Source organism: Suricata suricatta, chromosome 15 (genome assembly GCF_006229205.1).
Source record: "Suricata suricatta isolate VVHF042 chromosome 15, meerkat_22Aug2017_6uvM2_HiC, whole genome shotgun sequence".
NCBI classification, from domain to species: domain Eukaryota; kingdom Metazoa; phylum Chordata; class Mammalia; order Carnivora; family Herpestidae; genus Suricata; species Suricata suricatta.
This window is the reverse complement of record NC_043714.1, coordinates 38,072,724-38,087,521: the sequence shown is the minus strand read 5'-3', so window position 1 is coordinate 38,087,521 and position 14,798 is coordinate 38,072,724. Positions and strand designations below refer to the sequence as shown.

At 43.0% G+C, this 14,798-nt stretch overlaps 1 long non-coding RNA gene across 1 annotated transcript; it reads left to right on the top strand.

Annotated features, from left to right (window-relative positions):
- Positions 1 to 598: 598 nt before the first annotated feature.
- Positions 599 to 4,728, top strand: LOC115278675. The gene is made up of 3 exons (XR_003903024.1): positions 599 to 655; positions 3,153 to 3,271; positions 4,667 to 4,728. It is a non-coding gene; the product is annotated as an uncharacterized LOC115278675 (long non-coding RNA).
- Positions 4,729 to 14,798: the final 10,070 nt, after the last annotated feature.

Genomic DNA, 14,798 nt, shown 5'->3' with positions numbered 1-14,798 from the left:
TATACAAAGATGCGACTGCACCCTCCTCCATCTCCCTCCATGTGACCTGATGTGGACACCAGGTGTCTGTAAACCAGGACAGGGCGGTACCCCGTTGAGCAATCTCCAACTTGGGGCAGAAGCAAAAACCTCAGGGAAATGAAATCTTATCCCAAATTAAATAGCGTTTATTTTGCCTGATTTCAGAAATTATTTAGGTAGACAATTGGTAATTTAATTTTAATGTTGTTATGAAAGCCTGGCATTTGCAGCCAATGCTAGGTAAAAACACTGGAGATTCACACTGTGTCATTATTATTCTGGTCTTTCTCTGCCATTTCTTCAGCAGTGGGAGTTATGGGTTTGTCAGCATTTCCATTATTACTTCTTATTTTCAAGGCTTCTGTCTTAGTTGCTGAAAATTGCATTGTATTGGATGGAAGCCTAGAGATGATTTCCTTTAGTGTTATAGCAGCTGCATTTTTTTATGGGTGTGTGTGACTTTGCAAGTGATTTCAATTTCTTTTTTATTAAAAAATTAATTCATACATAAATCTCAACTCTTTTTTATATGCAGATAGCTCTTATTCAAGATTATGGTGTGAATCGTATGAGAAAACATTTACAAACCCTACACAACTCAAGAAAGACACTGCCCTGGCAGTGGCAGAACAAGGTATGGTCAAGAAGTAAGGAGACGGATGTGGTGGTAATCAGTCACACATTGTGTGTCTCTAGGATTTATAATATAAAACCGAGGAGAAAAGAAGATAGTGTATTAAATTATAAATTTAAGTTATAATTATTATACTTGCTATAGACATTGGGATCTTCTTATCAAATCATAGAATTTCAGTATCTGCAGAAGACCTTAGGTTTTATCTTACCAATTATAGATACTTATTCCATCAATTCCACCTTCCTTCTTCCTCTTTTCCAACAGTGTATCAGTTATCTGTTGCTGGGTAACAGACATCTCCAAAACTGAGTGACTTAAAAAACAATCATTGAGTAACTCACAATTCTGAGTGTTGGCAATTTGAATTGAGCTCAGCTAGGTGGTTCTACTGTTCATCCCAACTGGGCTCACCATGTAGCTACACAAACACTTTTTAAGTTCTGTTTGTGTTACATTTGTGAACGTGTCATTGGCGAAAGCAAATCCTATGGCCAAGCTCACATGCAAGGAAGTGAAGAGATAAGACTCTACCCATCATTCATTTATTTCCATAAATGGAAGCATGCTTCAATTTTTTTTTTGTTTTATTTGGAAAAAAAGATCCCATCCCACAGATTTAGCTGGTATCTCCTTAGTATTCAGTTTTGCCTGAAAAGAAAGAAAAGGAGAGATAGTTATGAGCTTATGTACAAAAATCAAAAACCTCCTGAGGGAAGTGAGAATTCATCATAAGAGAGAGTGAGGAGAGTGACATGATTGTCCAAGGACATTGAGTCAGTGATAGAGGTGGAGACACTTCAGCACAGTCCCGATCTATCCTCAGATGGCCCCAGCTCTAGGCTTATGATTTATTCCCAAGACCTGAGAAGAGACTGCAATAAAAAGAGCAAAACAGGGTTTCAGTGAGATTTCTAGGGAAGACATGGGATTTAGAGGGTGAAGGGAGTATGTGGTTCAGGATAGATGGGAAGTGGGTTGCTGAACCCAGCCTGCTTCTGGACCAGAACTGATACCGGGAGAAGAAATCACCTGGCTCAGGCACCCAGGCTTCAGGGGAATGTCCAGGAAGAATCACAGCCTCAGCAGGTCAAGGCAGGAGAGAGGACTCCTTCTCAAGCACAGACGAGACACCCACTCAGGACTGCCAGACAAACTGGAAGACATCGAGGGAACTAAGTGTCCTATAGAGCAAGTAAGGCTGGAGTCAGAGAAACCTTTTTTGGTGACCCTTACCTTGACCGTATTTCTAGCATCTGGCCGCTGTGGCCTGAGGAACAGGAACGAGAGCTGTCCCCCACTGATGAGCCCTACCTTCTCAGCGCGGCCCAGGCGAAGCTACATTGTCCTTTGTTCTTAATCTGTCTTCGCCTCCCACACAGCTTCTCTGTGTCCTCTCTTGTCCTCATCTCTTCTGTAGTTATTCACCATAACAAAAAAGCTCTGCTTTCTGTTATTTGACAAGTAATTCTCCCCAGGCTTAAATCACTTCCCCAGCCTGGGGAATCCTTGCATCTTCCTAGGAGATTTCTGGTGACCCCAAACTCCCTCTGGATCTAAAGGAATACATCTTTTTTTGTTTTTGAGAAGAAAAACTGCTGTTAGTCTAAGACATTTTCACATAGAAATTCCCAAGGAATCTATAAAAGGATTATTAGCTCTAATCAGTAAATTTATCAAGATCTAAAGGAAAAAACTCTTTAATAGAAAATTCAGTTGTGACAGGGGAGATGCTGATCAAAGAAGGCTTCCCGGGTGTCTCAAATCACATCACATGGGGAGCTTGGGTTTTGAGGCTGTGTCTGTGCCTCCAGGGACTCTGAGGACTGAAGGAAACATGAAAAGGACAATGTACTACTTTTGGAAGATGAGAGAAGCTAGTGAGTTTTTAGTCAACATTGTATTATGCAAATTTTCAAACATACAGAAAATTTGAAGGAATTTGTACCCTACATCCATGCATTTGCTGCCCAGATTTTATCATAATGTTAATATACTTATTTTATCACACCTGCACCCACCTGTCCATCCCTATCCATTCATCCATCAAATATTTTGATACATTTCAAAGAAAGCTGCAGGCATCACTTCCCCGTAAATGCTTCAGCATGCATTCCATTATCTCGAGTTTCATTTTGTTTACAGCTTTTTATTTAAAGGAATGCACAATGATAGATGCACATTTCAAGCTACCATTCTCTGAGTTTTCACAAATGTGCACAGTAGTATAGTGGTGACCCCCTGTCAAAATCACATTACTATTACCCCAAAATGCCTCATGTGTCACCCCCAGAGACAACCACTGCTCTGATTTTTTCCACCCAGGGTTAGTTTTGACTGTTCTAGAACTTCATGTAGTTGGAATCATACAGTGTATGCTCCATTATCCAAGGCTCCTTTCATGCAGCGTGTTTTAGAGATTCATCCATGGTGTTGCTTGAATCACTAGTTTGTTCCTCTTTGTGTTGAGCAGTATTCCATTTGTTACATTTACCAGAGTTTGTGTATCCATTGTTCAAGATGAATACCTGGAATAAAGCTGCCATGAGCACTCTTAAAAATGCGGTTTCATTTTTCTTGGGTAAATACCTATGGGTCAACTTGCTGGATCATAAGGTAGGTATATGTTCAGTTTTGTAAAGACTGTAGCTGACTCATTTTACAATGATTGATCGCTTTATATCCTCATCAACATTTTATATTGCCAGTCATGCTTAATTTTAGCCATTCTGGTCAGGGGGTAATGAAAGAAATTAGTGAACACTTTATTTTTATTTTATTTAATGTTTATTCATTTTTGAGAGACAGACACAGCACACGAGCAGGGGAGGGACAGAGAGAGAGGGAGACACAGAATCTGAAGCACGTTCCAGGCGCTGAGCTGTCAGCACAGAACCCGATGTGGGGCTCGAACCCATGAACCGTGAGATCATGACCTGAGCTGAAGTCAGATGCTTAAATGACTGAGCTACTCAGGCACCCCAATTAATGAACACTTTAAAAAAGTGAGGTTAAAAAACCTGATAGGGCAATGAAATAAACCATTATGATATTTATAGTTTTCTACTTTTATAGTTTTTTATTTAGTCTCAGGGCATATTCTGGATATTGTAAAAGTTAAAAATATTAGTCAATGAAAAAGTATGTGAAGGTTTTCTTTTTTACATATAACATGGTCATGAAGACAAGAGAAGTAACATAGTTATTGGCGGCTGTTATTTTTAAAAGACAAACCAAGAAGGAATTTAGAATAATTAATTAGAAATTTATATTTCCAGAAAGATAAGCTATTGAGTTCTAAAGCATAAAAAACCCAAAAACTATTGTTTCTAGAAATTTATTTGTTCTTTTTTCAACTGTTATTTAACATCAAAGCCAATCAGTTCTTATTGTTCGTGGCCAAATAGACTCAAATATCAATCATAGTTCCAATTCTTAAGCTACTATGTGAGTACATATGTACTACTCCATGATGGTATATAAGTATCAACTGACATATAAGCACCAAGTGCTAGGGAAGGGGATCCAGGAGCCCACACCAGAGAGGGACTTTAGGGAAGGGATAAGAAATGAAGGTGAATCAGCAAATAAGGGAGGATCAGGTGAAGGTTAAGATGGAAAATATTCCAAAGAGTAATCAAGAGTATACACATGAGGGTTGATTAATACTTTCCTGAGAAATCGGCTTCTCTATTAAAAGATACTTCGTCTTTGATCACTGTGGTAGAGACATGAAAAATTGTAGGGTCGGAGGAATTAGGGAGGAACAATGCTTCCATATGTCCCTAGAATCTCAATATTCAGAATCACTACTGAAATCAAGTTTCTTTGGCAACGGTGTTGGTGAACTACTGCCAGAGAGTAAATGAGTGATTGTGTGTGCGCATGCGCACATTTAAAATAGATGCAAGAGGAAGCAGAAAGAATATGCACGTCTTAGGTAAAACGATAAATGATGTATAACACATTTACTGATCTGTATTTCTTTATATACGCTCTATTCTGTTGCAGAAGAAAGCCAGGATAACTTGAATGGAGACATATAACTTGAAGGCATAAATTTAAAATAAGGGTGAAATAATCTTTGCATGATTTTTTCCTGCCTCACTGTATACATAGATTTGCACTTGTGGAGACAGTTGAATGGCACTTGTATCTTTCAACCTACCTCCAAAAAGGAGTCGCACTGTTGTGCAAGTTGGATCCCTCTGGGTCACCACCTGTTGTGAGTCAGGTTTGGAATGAATTCTACAGCCGTACCCAGTTTAGGTTAAGAAATATACTTTATTGAGGAAAGGGAAAGCCTATAAGGCAGATCACATAGAAAGAGAAGGTATGGATTCACTGCCTCCCATGGGCTCACAGGCAGCGGTCCCCTGCAAGACATGTAGTCAAGCTTGATACTCCAAGAGGAGACCAATACACCCCCTGCTCCATTTTTCCTAGAAAGCCGGTATAAGAAAGCTGCTTTGCCCCTGGGGGAGCACTCAGGTCCCTGGTCCAGGCAGTCTGGGTTTGGGGGTCCAGCTGTTTACAGCAGTTGCTGGGAAGGCCACCTGCCTAGCACCTGAGGAACTTGGGGGCCATAGGATATTGCAGTCTTCCTGTGGGGGAGAGCTGTCCTATGGGAAGCTGAGCTTAGATGCAGCCCTTCCACCATAACAAGGAGTCTCAGGTCCCCTGCTAGCTCCTCGTCCTGGTCACCAGAACGAGCTTCCAAGGTCATCCTCGGACTATTTGCTCATCACAGCATACTTAACGGGAAGTCTGTAGCAAGGAAGCCTAAAACTTGCTAGGGTGACCTTGCAAAAGACCTTTTACCTTTCTGACCCTAATTAGAGGCCCTGGTACATCCTGCTCTCTGGGTTGTTAGGGAATTAAATAAGAGTGATCAAACAACCAAAATGGGAGGAACTGGCAGAAGGCGGTCAGAAAGTACAAACTTCCAGCTGAAGGTCAGTACCAGGGACAGAATGGGTATCAGGGTGACTAGAGCTCATGATACTGTATGGGAAATAGGGAAGCTGTTAAGAGAGTAATCCTAAGAGGTCCCATCACAAGGACAAATTTTTTTTCTTTCCTTTTTATTGTATTTGCATGAGAAGGTGGTTACTAACTAAACCTTACTGTGGTAGTCACTTCAGAATACATGTAAATCAGACCATCATGCTGAATGCCTTAAACTTACACAATGATGTATGTCAATTATCTCTCAATAAAACGGGGCGGGGGGTTAAAATTTTTTAATGTTTATTTTTGAGGAAGAGAGAGAGAGAGAGAGAGAGATGGGAGGGTCAGAGAGAGAGAGAGAGAGAGAGACAGAATCTGAAGCAGGCTCTAGGCTCTGAGCTGTGCACAGAGCCTGAAGGTGGGATCATGATCTGAGCTGAGATCATGACCTGAGTCCAAGCCCAACCAACTGAGCCACCAACTGAGCCACCTAGGTGTCCCTGGGGAAAAAGTTTTTTAAAAACAGGTATGAGCCAGGCACCTGGGTGGCTCAGTCAGTTGAGCCTCAGGCTTTGGCTCAAGTCATGATCTCACAGTTAGTGAGTGTGAGCCCCACATGGGGCTCTCTGTTGTCAGGGCAGAGCTCTCTCAGAATCCTCTGTCTCCCTGTCTCTCTGCCCTTCCCCTGCGCTCTCTCCCTCTCTCTCTTTCTCAAAGATAAATAAACATTAAGAAAAAAAGGTTATGAGCAACAGAAAACATTGAGAGGTTCAATACAGTTGAGTCACTGCTTAGAAATCTTGGGAGAGGGAGAATGTGGAAACAGTGGAGGCCCCAGTTATATTAAAAAGAAAGCCAAAGGCAGAGGGGGCTTCTGCCTCACCTCCGGTTTGGAATTCTGAGGGGAGTCCCCCTCACCAGGGGAGGCTGCAGAGGAGCAGAAATGGCGGTGAGGTGTGGTCAGGCAGTGAGAGGGCCTGCAACATGGCGGCGGGTGATTCAATATCCCACGTCTCACTAGGGGAAGACAGGGGTCTGAGTGGGCCAAAGGGACCCAGGTTTCGAATGAAGAGGCTGTGCAGCACATAGGCAGATGATGTTGGTGCACACTCCAAAGCTGGATGGACCATTGAAGTCACATGGATGCTACTGTAAATGGGATTGTTGTCCTAACATCTTTTTCAGATAGTTCATTATTAGTGTGTACAGACACAACTGATTTTTGTATGTTGATTTTGCATCCTCTAGTTTTTTCTTTTGTTGCTTGCTTTTGGTGACAAGTAACCGTCACCTAATTTAAGATCATGAAAATTTACACCCACACTTCCTCCTAAGTGTTTTACACTTTCAGCTCTTACATTTAGGTCTATGATCTATTTTGAGGTCATTACTATATATGGTGTGTGGTAGGAGTCCAATATAAAAGATATCCTCGTAATTAACTGCATAGGGGCACATGTACCCCAATGTTCATAGCAGCACTCTCAACAACTGACAAATGGATCAACAACTGACGAATGTATATATACAATGGAATACTACATGGCAATGAGAAAGAATGAAATCTGGCCATTTGTAGCAACATGGATAGAACTCAAGGGTATTATGCTAAGTGAAATAAGTTAGGCAGAGAAATACAAATACCATATGTTTTCACTCATATGTGGAACAGTAGAAACTTAAGAGGACCATGAGGGAGGGAAAGGGGAAAAAATAGTTAAGGAGAGGGAGGAAAGCAAACCATAAGAGACTCTTAAGTACTGAGAACAAACTGAGGATTGATGGGGGCTGGGGGAGAGGGGAAAATGGGTGATGGGTATTGAGAAGGGCACTTGTTGGGATGAGCACTGGTGTTACATGGAAACTAAGTTGACAGTAAACTATATTTTAAAAAGTAATGTGACTTACATTACTTTTCTATTGGACAACACTGAATTATGCAAGTGGCAATATTGAGATCATAGCTGTAAGTGCTACAAAAATGTGTTGCCAGGCACCATTCTAAGCACTAGGGATACGGAGACAACGAGGCACAAACTCTCCTCTCAAAGAGTTACAAATATCGTGTGGGAAACAGACACACAAACAAATCCGTCATGGTGGGGGGTTTGGTTGTCAGCTTCATAGTTGTAGAAACAATCTTAGCGGGCGCCTGGGTGGCTCAGTCGGTTAAGTGTCTGGCTTCAGCTCAGGGCATGATCTCATGGATCATGGGTTCGAGCTCCGCATTGGGCTCTGAGCTGACAGCTAGCTCAGAGCCTGGAGGCTGCTCTGGATCCTGTATCTCCCTTTCTCTCTCTGACCCTCCTCTGCTCATGCTGTCTCTCTCTGTCTCTCAAAAATAAAAAACATTAAAAAAATTTTAGAAACAATTTTATCGGTTCCATAGGAAAAGGCACACTGGAAAACTAGCTCGCAGTTATCATCCTCAAGAGACTGATGCATAAATCACAGCACCATCATTTATCAGTTTTCAAGGAGATCTGTAATAGTAGCAGTTATGACTTCTTGAGCATCTACTCCATACAGGCCCCGTTCTAGACACCTACATGCAATCTGTCATTAGCTTTAACAGTGATACTCTGACGAAGTACCATCATCATCTCCATTGTACAGATAGGGAAATTGAGATGTAGAGCTTTGAAGTAGTTTGCACAAAATCACACAGCTGGGAAGTTATAAACTCAGGAACCAATGCTCTTTAACCACTACACTCTATTGCCTCCTGCCAAATGTCCTGATATTCATGTTGGTCCCTCGGTGGTTTGTCCTTCTGTAGGAGGACTTATGTGCAAAGCAGAATTATAATCCGGAGTTGTCTTGGTGAGTGTTGAGTCAAAACAGGAGAGTTGGGGACAAATTGAAAGGCTAATGGCATCAAGACCCACTGTAGGGTCAAATATACCCAGTGCAGCGGTGGGGAATTGAATTGGGGGGGGTCATGGAATCCCTTCCTCTGGATACTTGCCAACAACATCTGCCTCTCCAGGCTTGTGTTTCTTTTCTTTTTAATTGTTTCTGGAATGGCAGGTCCCCTTTCATTAATTCAGTCTGCTTTCGACAGCGTAATACCTAGAGTTATGTTCTTCCTCTTCCTGTTTTGAGTCTAGGAAATCTTTCATGTTTAAGTTGACTGATTTGCTGCACTCCTTCACTGGATGTTGGCTTGATTGGTCAAAGCAACAGAGCTGGGACTGACCACACTCCACCTTCCTTTCTCAGTTCTAATCTGAGTCCTGATATTTTTATGCCACCGCCACCATCTCTGTCATAGTAAACGAGACAAACCTGGTTTAAAATGATAGACCTTCTTGATCTTCCTGCCTAAAACTTTCCTTTCCCCGTCCAGCCTCTATACACATGCTGCCGCCCAGAATAACTCCAGTGTTGACCTACCGCTTAGGTGACTCCCTTTTGATTTTAAAATAAGCTCCTCAGCTGGATGCTTTAGGCTCCTCATGATCTAGCTTCACTCTTACCATCCCCCCCACCATGAATCCTCTGTCCTTCAGGCCTCTGTCTTTGTTCGTTCCTTCCTCTGAAACCTGGCTCTAATAAAACGACTTACTCTTCTAGGATCTACCTACTTACATCTTACAGTAGGTAGTGGGCTTAGCATATACTGGGCTCCATTGCTCCCTCCCATGTCAGAATTCTCTTTCTCTCCTCCAGAACATGGTCTGGCTTATGTTATATTTAGCTCTGAGGTGATGGGAAAACCAGGGGCTCTGGAGCCCTGCCACCGGGGTAAGGGACATGTCAAGTAATTATGACAAAATTAATAATAGATAGGACTTTTTCATTAGCTGTCACAAACTGAGTGTTTTATAGCATTATCTCAGGAACTACTTCCAACTCTTTGAGGGAGGGATCACCGTACCCATCATACAGATAACAAAACCGAGGCTCAGGAAGTTAAGCAGGAGCCAGATGGTGGGGCTGGGATTCAGAGCATGTTGTAGAGGTCAAGCATTGTCATTTCAGTGCCCATCTCAGGGGCGAGAGGGGAGCTGCCTCCAGAGAGGCGTCACGCAGGAAGACCTAGTCGAGGCTGTCCTCAGTCACCTTCTATTCTTAATAACTTGGAAGGGAGCAGGCACAGTGGGAACTGCACAGATCAGGGGAGGAAGTCACAGCAGACATCCCAGGGAGCCAGTGCAGAGCAGGAGAGAGGAACTGGGATTCGGTCTAAGGAAGTGCACAGATCACACCAATCACAGGGAGCTAATCCGCATGCCAAGCTGGGGAGGTCAGCAGAGAAAGGAGAGCCGGGAAGGTGGAAAGTGCTGGGAGGGCTTAGGGACAGTCATGGACGTGTCACTCTGTAATGGGATGAGGCGACAGCCGGGCCAGCGCTATTCTGGGCAGCTCTCAGTGGAGGTGTCAAAATACAGAGAGGCCTGCTCTTGTCTTCATGTTTACAGGGATGAGTCCGTGTCACAGACTCAGTGGGGGCGTGTGTGTGTGCCCTCGCACACATACGAGCACACACATGCTGACACTGAGCCCCATCACACCCTGTGAATCTTTACAGCTTTCTTCCTTTCCAGGTTCTGCCTGTACATTTCCTATGCTTCTGAGCAACCTTGGGCTATCGCATCTACAGAACTCGGGGTATAGTTCAGAGTGGATGGGGAGGCAGCGAGTATGTAGCTAAATAAAATAGCCCTCAGCCACAGTGAGGAGCTCATGCCAGGTTCCAGAAGATCTGTGTTTAGTTGGAAGGTTTGCTCTTTCTAGCCCATCCAGAGGCAACGTTTTTTCGCGTCGAAGGCAGGAGCCTGAGTTTGCATTTGGCTCCACCTTTGACTACATACACTTAATTATTCCACCATTGATGAGCTGATTTCCTCATCTGTGATGTGCAAATAGTCATACCACCTACCTCATGGGTCTGCAGGGAAGGTTAAGTGCAAAGGGACTGCCCTGTTTGGTGGTCCTTGGTAAGTGGACCTCGGTGTTCTCTTTAAATATCCCCAGAGGTTAACAGTGTGATGCATTTACAATTTGTCTATAATCTTTATTCAGGTGATTTTGGATTCTGATATGCCAGGCTTTGCAAAGATTAACAGATAGAAAGCCACCATGAAAAACAAACCAAAACAAAAAAGCCAATTTGAGGCCTTTCTTCTCGGGCTGGAATAAAGCGATCCCAATTTTTGGAAAGTTGGCTAAATGGGTTCAGGGATAGACGAGGCTTTAGAAACATATTTTCATGTACCTCTGGCACCCTTCTTGGCCTGGCACCGTCAAGAGGGTGCTCACACCTGGGTACCTTGGGAAACAAAGCTCTGTGGTGATTCTGTCATCCCCAAACCTCACTGCTGGCCGTGTCTTCTAAGGCTTAAGAGCACAATTCAAATCCAAAGTAGCCTACACGTCAGGGCTGCGGGCTTGCCCATGCCACAGTAAGGAGGAGATGGAGTGAGGCCTTCTGAGAGATTCATTTCTCTCCTCCTTTATCTGGGGGACATTTTTGGTGCCTGTCAGTTCTGGGTACTCTCAGCTGGCTGAGTCCAGGAGGGGGAAAGGGACATCTCTGGCTTTCCAACTGGACGACCCTTCTGGGGTCCATTTGGTTGAGCCTCTCAAAGGCTCGAGAACCCACAATGCTTGTCTGTCATCCCCTGTCCGAGTCAGTGATAAGCACCCTCCACCCCCTACCCCGCTGACACCCTGAGGACCTCTCGACAAGGGCTGCTCCATTAAAAGTCCTGGGTGAACAGGTGTGTCCAGAGAGAAGCCATAAGAAGATTCTTTCACTTTCCAACCAAAGCAAGGAAAATCAGAGAGACAAATCCTCTGTCACTGTCTTCTATCTGCAGAATTGACTAAGCAAAATCATGAACAGGCCAAGACTGTTCTGTCTCCTGATTCATGAACCTGAATTTGTTTTTGTATTTGATTGATTCAATTAATAAAGTGCTTACATTCTCTGTTTCCTCTATAATAAGCAGAAAAATTTTCTCTGTAAAATGTCCTCAATGACTGTGCTTTTGAACGGAGTATGACCCTCCGTGGGTGATTTTTGGGTATCCTGGAATATGAATAGTTTGACAGCTCTTCTAAAAATGTTTATTAACAAGGATTATAAGGATATCTCTTAATAGAGAATGAGGACAGCGCCTGCCCTCCTCTTATCCCACACACGCATCCAGCAGGCCTGCTTGGGAAGCTGACCTGCTAAATCCTTCTTTGAAAACTTTGCTTGGCTTCATTTTATCTGACAGAGATGCTGAATGTTTTGTCAGTTTTCAAGGAAACCAGTGGGGAAGACAGCACTGCTGCTGCTCAGATGCTGTATAAGAAGGTGTCTAGAGGGCATCTGGGTGGCTCAGTCGGTGAAGCGTCCGACTTTGGCTCAGGTCATGATCTCACGGTTTGTAGGTTCAAGCCTTGTATCAGGCTCTGTGCTGACAGCTAGCTCAGAGCCTGGAGCCTGTCTTCGGATTCTGTGTCTCCCTCTCTCTCTGACCCTCCCCTGCTTGCGCTGTCTCTGCCTCTCAAAAATAAATAAAAAATATTTTTTAAAAATTTAAAAAGAAGGTGTCTAGATGCCCCACACGGCCAGCAAGCCATGGCTCTCTCTGGCGTAACACATGCCCCATGAACTGCGTAATTTCAGGTGGGTCACACCTCTCTCGATATCGGCCTCCTTATTTCCGCTGTGGGCATACCCACAGCTTCCCTACCTGCCTCACATGGTTGCTGTGGGGAGTGAAACGGCATACTATATGACAAAAGGCTTTGTAGAGGCAAGGGGTCGTTATTGTACTGTTATCACTGCCACCCTGAACTGGAGTCAGCCTGGAGAATTTTATTTCCCCAGGTGATGCCTTCTTGTTTCCAAGTTAATATGGTTAAAATCCATCAAGGACTATAGGACAAAGTCATCAATTCTCTGCTCTCGCTGGATGATGGAACAGTATCTCTTGGAGACAAGTCTGAATGTTATTTGTGTACCCGCTAGTATTAAAATGTGCTTCTAGACATTATGTCCTTGAACTTAAAAATTATTACCCTAGAGAGTCTTTTCCTCTGAAATTCTTCAGAGCCGGCCAGCACCAAACACAGAGCCGGCCAGCGCCTGTGCACAGAGCCGGCCAGCATGGAGTCAGACATAAGAGCTCCATGGACTCTGGATACAAGTCTTGCTTGTGGTTGAAGACTGTGCCAGGAAAAGTGCACGGACACCAGGGGATGGAGATGAAGAACTTCACTGTGCTGACCGATTTATTTGTAGACTCCTAAGTACTAAAGTAGGGAAGTTATCCGGGCCCAACTTTTTAAGATGAGAAAATTACGGTTCAGAATTGCTTAAATAAACAAAATAGGCTGAGTAGTAGGTTAAGTAGTTATTTTTTGAAAACTCAGTTTTTCTTTTTATTCCTTAAAACATTTTTTTCAATGTTTGTTTATTTTTGAAAGAGAGGGAGAGAATGAGAGAGAATGGGGGAAGGGCAGAGAGAGAGGGAGACAGAGAATCTAAAAATCTAAAGCAGACTCTGTGTATCAGTGCAAAGCCTGATGTGGGGCTTGAACTCATGAATGGTGAGATCATGACCTGAGCTGAAGTCCAACCCTTAACTGACTGAGCCACCCAGGTGCCCCGAAACTTAGATTTTCTGATTTCCAGGCCAATGTTCTTTCTATTAAATCAATAATAATATGAACAGTATCAACAATCACAACAGCAGCTACTGTTTGTTGAACAATGAGTATGTGTTAGACATTGTGGTAAGCTATTTACATATATTCACTTATTTAACTTATGCAACAAACCAGTGAGGCCATATTTATCCCATTTTACAAATGAAGAAAATGAAGCTCAGAAATATTAATTACTTGCCCAAGATCAGGGTTTGATATTTATAACCAATTGACATATAGAGAGCAAGAAGGGGCAGAGCGTTGAGGTTGTTGGTGTTGTTTACATACAACATTGTGTCTACATTCTTAAAAATTTTTTAAATGAGGGGCGCCTGGGTGGCTCAGTCGCTTAAGCATTCGACTTCAGCTCAGGTCATGATCTCACGGTTTGTGAGCGGGAGCCTCACGTCTGGGTCTGTGCTGACAGCTCGGAGCCTGGAGCCTGCTTCGGATTCTTTGTCTCTCTTCCTCTCTTCTCCTCCCCTGCTCCCGCTCTGTCTCTCAAAACTAAATGAGCATTTTAAAAAATTCAAAAAAATTTAGAGATGAAAAATCACTTCTTACCCCAAATATCAAGGCCCCTAGAAAATACATCCCGAATGGAATTGTCACACAGAACTCCTCCTGAAGCACAGCCCGGACTTTGTAGAGACAGGGATTAGCTGGAAATGAGCGCAGAGCCTCGCTTCTTCCGCAAACCAAGCTTTTAGAATTCAGATACAAGATGAGTCATACGAAAAATGTGCTGGCTGGTGGCTGCAGTGGAAATACTCATTTCCCCAATTGCTCAGCACACCAAAACATTGAGGCTGACGATTTTTATGTGCTAGGAATATTAAAAAACAGCTTTTCGTCTTAGAGCTGCTTTTACAATGATTGAACGAACCTCTGTTGGCCCCCGCTGCTGTTCCATTCTAAAGATCTTCCACTCTGGCTTTTTCTCCGCTTGAACTCTGAACGTGTATTTAATTATAACTCAAAAATCAAAAAACATTTTTTTAGACATTCTGTCTTCCCTAAAAACTTAACTTTCCATTAAACAATGATAAGAACAAATGTCCTAAAAGCACCAAAATTAATTTCTGAAATTTGTCCATTATAAAATAAAAGCATAACAAGAGAGGGAGAACAGCAGTCTCTGAAATCAGCCCAGGCTCTTTCAGCCCAAGGAGAAACAGGATGAAACTTGACAAGAATAAAAGAAAAAAAAAACTTATGAAAATAATCCTGTATTTGATTATCGGCTGGTAATGGAAGGTGGTGGGTGGTGTGTAACGTTGATGGGCTCAAAGAGGATTGTGATGTTTATTTAATAAGATGTTTAATGAGGAGAGACGCTGGGCATGGACAGATTTATGAATGCATGCGTACATGGATGAAAGAGACAAAAAAGAAAGGTAGGAGTGGTAGACTATACTTATCAAGCTCATTCTCTCTTTAAAATTTTTTTTTAATGTTTATTTATTTTTGAGAGACAGAGCACAGGCAAGAGAGGGGCAGAGAGGGAGGGAGATACAGAATCGGAAGCAGGGTCCCGGCTCTG